Below are 5,892 nucleotides of genomic sequence, written 5' to 3'. Positions count from 1 at the left end.
GGCGCTGTGTGGTGCCTTTTTGTCCGAAGTAAGGGCGACTCGTCCGTAGCGACCACCCCCCCCCTCCTACTCTACTCTGGGCAGCCCAGGGATTGCGTATAACGGATTAGCCAAAGAGAAATTAGCCTCCGTTTCCCCCCCCCCCCCCCCCCCCAGTAACATTTGTTCGCGCCGATGTTAAATCGTTAGACGCTGAACCTTGGGTGAATGTCGTGAATCGTCGAGGCTGCTTCTCACAGCCCCCCCCCCCCCCCCCACCGATTATAGCACGGTTTGCCCGCGTACGACGCGAAATAATTGTCAACGCGTGCCCACTTCACGGGCCTCCTCCTGCTCCCTTGCACTTGGCGTTCACGTGGAACCAGCGCCGGGCGTGGCGTTCGCGTCTCGCCATCAGGAGTCGTCGGCACCCCGCGTAAGCCGCCGGCGAACGGGGGTCACCCCGGCACAAACAGCGGCGTCACTTTCTCAACGTTGCCCCGCGTAGGTCGCCCGCCTGCCTGCCCACCCCCCCCATCAGAATGGGCCGAAAGGGGGATGGGGAAATTGTGATGGTGCCAGATCTTTGGGCTGCTTGGGTGTGATGGGAAACACAGCCCAAACCTGAAGGCTTTCCTCGTTGTGAGGTCTGGAACTGTTATCTGGCAACTGCTCTGGAGGAAGAGGAGGAAGAGGAAGAAGGCTGCCACCCTAAATTCTGGATGTTTTCACCAATTATGGACTTTCAGTTTCAATCTTGATTTGAAGCTTGACTTTCAGTTTCTTCATCGTCCGCAAAGAGGACGCTAAATGGGAGGCATTCTTTCGGGGCGGGCGTGTGGTGGGGGTGTGTGTGTGGCTTCTGTCGTAATTAAAGGCTCATTAATTTAAGTGCGCTCTCAAGCCACGCCAGTTGTCGACCGCCTTATGAATTGCAGTCGTGGCTCGGGGTAGGCACACGTGGCTCGTCGTGCCTTCTAGCCAGTCCCGTGCGTGTCCGCGCTCGCCGCCGTATACGCGATCGCTCGCTGGCGATAACCGCACGCGACGTTCGTTCGAGGTTTATTTTGTTGCGACGTGTAACTTATTGTGTGATTCACGCGCCCCCCCCCCACCACCCACCCACCACCACCGGCCCCCCGCCTCTTCGTGCCAGGTCTCTCTCGCGTTGCAATGCGGGGGTCCGCGATGCCACCGGCAGGGTCGAGGCTTTCACCGATTCCAGCCTTCCTGCCCCATGTCATGAGCGTCGTCTGCCCATTCCACAGTTTTTTTTTTCCCATCCCGACTTGACCATTTGCGCAATGCACATTTGGATGTTCTTCCCTTGGTCGCGTGGATTTTTTTTTCTTGGGGGGGTCCTCCGGTTCCCCCCCCCTCCCTCCCCGCATTTTTTTGAAACGTGCGTTTAGGAGTATTTTTGGCTGCTATGAATTTCCACGTGACGATTAAGCCACTTCGTTGAGCTATCATCTGTGACCAGGTGGCTTCTGAAAGAGAGCTACATAGCTCAGTGGGCCTTACCTGGTAGAATAAAAACATAGTTTAGTTTTTAAATGGAGTCGTTACACGCCGCACGAGCCTGATGTTTGCTAAACACATCCCGAGTAACAGGGACTGTACGGACTTGAATTTGGAACCACGGCTAACATCAGTGGTGAACATCTGAACTGTTCCTGGGCCTTCTCCTATATTGACCCAGCCTTAAATTAGGGTTAGTCGGAGATGTGTGTTAACGTCAGCACCGTGGAGACAAAGGCGTGGTGCTGGCTATTTGTGAGCCACACCGGCTTAAAGTAGTCCCCGACAGTCCGCGAAAGGCGATCAAGTGATGGAGAGTGCCGATTCTAATTAAGCCATAGCTCTCGCGTGCGCGCACGTGCGTTAACGTGCACGCACGTGCGCCGACACCCACGTGGCGTCGAGAACATTCTCGAACTTGAATCGGCGCTCCCACGCGAGGCCAGTTTCGAGCAATGATCGGGCGTGTGCGGCGCGTTTGCGACTTCAAATTGCATTCGAAGGGAAATGTTTTCGCGGTCAACGTGGAGAGGGTGGGCGCATCGTGGTGTGGGTCCCCATGGAGTGGCGCGCAGGGAATCCAGGCGTGGACGGCTCCGTCCGTCCATTCATTAATATTTTCATTCATTCTTATTTTCATTCATTCATTCATTAATATTTTCGTCTATTCACAGCCCGCCGCCGGTAGCGAACAAATCGTTTGAGAGCCGCCAGGTCGTGTTTCGAGAACCCACGCGGCCCATCATCCAGTGACACGAGCGGGGGGTGGTACAGCATCGCTTCCCAGAAAGAAGCGGTGGGTGGGTTAGGTGGGTTGGGCGGAAATCAGCCCGGCGGCTCGTGTACCTTTGTGGCTTTTTTCTTTTCTAAAGTCGCGCCCACCCTTTTTAGATTGCGCAGGTGGTCTTCGTTCGTGCACTTTATCGCTGCGCGTTGTGCTAACCGAGTGTCCGTTTACCCCGACTTGCGTTTTAATGCTTCAACCAAGTGCGCGGATCCGGATCGGTGGGACCACAAATCCACTCCGGGTTTTAACCAACGGGGGGGGGGGGGGGGGTGTGGATGGGGGGTGGGGCGACCGAAGGCCTCCGGATTAGAACCCGGACAAGTCTATCGTTAAACCCTTTTTTATGCATTCACCCGCTGCACGGTTCGCGCCTTTAGCTGTAAAACCCGAAACGGAGTTGGTCCTCCCAACCGACCTGGAGCCACGATCAAGATGCTGAACTTTAAAATAATATGCAGGGTGCTTCAAGAAAAAAATGTTAACACTTATTACGTGACTGTCGGTTTTTTTTATTGCAAAAAGAACGGATAATAAATACACTGTAGCATGATAACAAATGCATGTTGATGGCTTCAAAAGTCAAAACAGTCTCCCACTTGTTCGCCATCGTTGTCAACACGTGGCTTGGAATCTTCTCCAGAGCCCGGAGGCCAGCAGCACATGTCACGTGGTGTTGTAGCAAATTCTCTGAAGTGTTAACATTTTTTTGAAGCAGCCTGTATATATAAAACGGATGTCGCTGCCGACGTGTAATAATTAGCCAGAGTTGTCCTCTGTTTGTGACGAGTGTTGTGGGTGGTGGTGGTCGTGGGGGGGTGCGTTGTAACGCGTTAGTCGTCTCCAATAAAAAGTGATTGAGTTCTGAGTGTCTCCCTCTCTCTCTCTCCTCCCTTGAATTCAACCCCTTCATGCAAACCACAAGGCTGTGAATAATTAAGCCACCGAAAGTAATTGAGAGTATTTGCCTGCCATAAAGTTCCACGTGATAAGTCGTCACTTTGTTGAGCCATCATTAGTGGCGAGGACGCTTCTGAAAAATTTATCTCATAGCTCAGTGGACCTTACCTTGAAAAAAACCCCATGGTTTTAGTTTTTTTTTGTGTGCGTGATTTGCTTACCGCTCATACGCTTTGCACTCGTATCGTGTTTGTTGTTGCGACTTTCTAATCCTACCCGACTGGACATCTGTGGACGAAGAGCTTTATAGCTCATTGGATTCCTCCTGCAGTGTAAGTATTCTGATTTTGACATCATTGTGTACATGCATGCGGGGTCACAGTGGGCACTGTCACACTGACATGTGTCCCCCTACAAGTAACACGGCCGCACTAATCGGGTACTAGAGGGGAGGATGTGGATATGTTCAACCTGGAAATTCACTTTTAAGGGACTTGCAGTGGAAAAGAAGCGACAGGTGTGTTGACTGGAGTCAAATTGTAAGTGTGTTAACTTCTTTCTCACCGTACGTAGCCAACCGTGCTAATCGGAGGTGCGGGGGGAAGCACAACAAACTAAAACACAACAAGCAGTTCTTAACGATAATATATTAGCAATTAACGAGAATATGTTAACAATTAACAAGACTATGCTAACAATAATATAATTAAGGGGTACGTAATTGCAATGCAATGTGAGCATGCTCATGAGAGATTAACGCGAATGCAAATATACAGCTACATTTACGATATGTGAAAATATACGATCGGGTTAGGTTCCAGAGGTCTGTTCGTAAGTTAATTTGTTCGCAAGTCCAACTTTACCTACAGTAGTTGTATAATCTACTGTAGGTCTAGATACCACTGGTTGTTCACATTCTGTATATATAGATGCCACTGGCTCTTCACGTTCTGTATATGTATATGCCACTGGTTCTTCGAGTTCTGTATATGTAGATGCCACTGGTTCTTCACGTTCTGAAAATGTACATGCCACTGTTGCTTCACGTTCTGTAGATCTAGATGTTAATGCCACTGGTTCTTCATGTTCTGCAGATGTAGATGCCACTGGTTCTTTACGTTCTGCAGATGTAGATGCCACTGGTTCTTCATGTTCTGTAGATACTACTAATCCTTCATGTTATGTAGATGTATATGCCACTGGTTCTTCATGTTCTGCAAATGTATATGCCACGGGTTCTTAACGTTCTGTAGATGTATATGCCACTGGTTCTTCGTGTTCTGCAAATGTATATGCCACGGGTTCTTAACGTTCTGTAGATGTATATGCCACTGGTTCTTCATGTTCTGCAGATGTATATGCCACGGGTTCTTAACGTTCTGTAGATGTAGATGCCACTGGTTCTTCACGTTCTGCAGATGTAGATGCCACTGGTTCTTCACGTTCTGCAGATGTAGATGCCACTGGTTCTTCATGTTCTGTAGATACCACTAATCCTTCATGTTTTGTAGATGTATATGCCACTGGTTCTTCATGTTCTGCAAATGTAGATGCCACTGGTTTTTCACGTTCTGCAGATGTATATGCCACGGGTTCTTCACGTTCTGCAGATGTAGATGCCACTGGTTCTTCATGTTCTGCAGATGTATATGCCACGGGTTCTTCACGTTCTGCAGATGTATATGCTACTGGTTCTTTACGTTCTGCAGATGTAGATGCCACTGGTTCTTCACGTTCTGCAGACGTAGATGCCACCACCGCCATCTATTGCGCTGCGGTTGAACTTACGACTACGGCTCCGAACAGGCGACTGGACCATACGGGACGGATTTATTCGTCTAAATTTGAAGTTCTTCATGTTCTGCAGATGTAGAACATATCTCTGAACGTTCGTAAGTCGAACATTCGTAAGTCGAGGCGTCTTCTGTATGCTAATCGCGTTGAGGTCGTGGCGCGTCATCGCCGACCCCCCATTGGTTGCGGCGGTGATGGGCGGGGCAGGTGATGGGCGGGGCAAGATACTGCGCGGCATTGTGGGATGGCGGCCCACATTACTTAAGCCTCGCCATGCAAAAATGTTTTTATTGTAACAACATTTACACGCGAAACAAAAACTAAACTCGATCGGCGGAAATTAGTGTCGGCATGAGCGAGTCGTCGGCGTCGCGTCTCAAAGGGACTCGCGTTTGAGCCTTATGTTGGGAGTGTCCATACGGGTAGGCCTCGTCGGAGCCTTACGTTTTTCCTGAGCAGCCTGCCCGCGGTCATGTGAGGCCGGCGAGCCGCGGGGACCCTGGACCCGCACATCGGGGGGGGGGGTGTCGTTGGACGCTCACACTTGAATATCACCACAACTGTGTACACATATACGTTTAAAGTATAGTGTACATACTTCTACACGTAGATACGAATACAAATGCTACTACGATACAGCCATAAACTACACGCTTAACGACACAATACAACTCGCACTTTCATAGACACGCACAGACACCTCCACATTTGTACATCCGAACAGACGCGTCCATACACACTTACACAAACGTGTTCTCTCGCACACCTACACACACGTATTCTCTCGTACACCTACACAATATACCCAGACACACACCTACACGTGTACTCACACACCTAGACACACACACCTACATACACGTGTATGTAGGTGTGTGTGTCTCACAGCTACACAATATACACACCTACACACG

This window comes from Petromyzon marinus, chromosome 57, assembly GCF_048934315.1.
Source record: "Petromyzon marinus isolate PM22_M1 ecotype Great Lakes invasive population chromosome 57, UKy_Petmar_22M1.pri1.0, whole genome shotgun sequence".
NCBI lineage: Eukaryota > Metazoa > Chordata > Hyperoartia > Petromyzontiformes > Petromyzontidae > Petromyzon > Petromyzon marinus.
The sequence above is the reverse complement of the archived record's forward strand: the minus strand, read 5'-3'. Positions refer to the sequence as shown.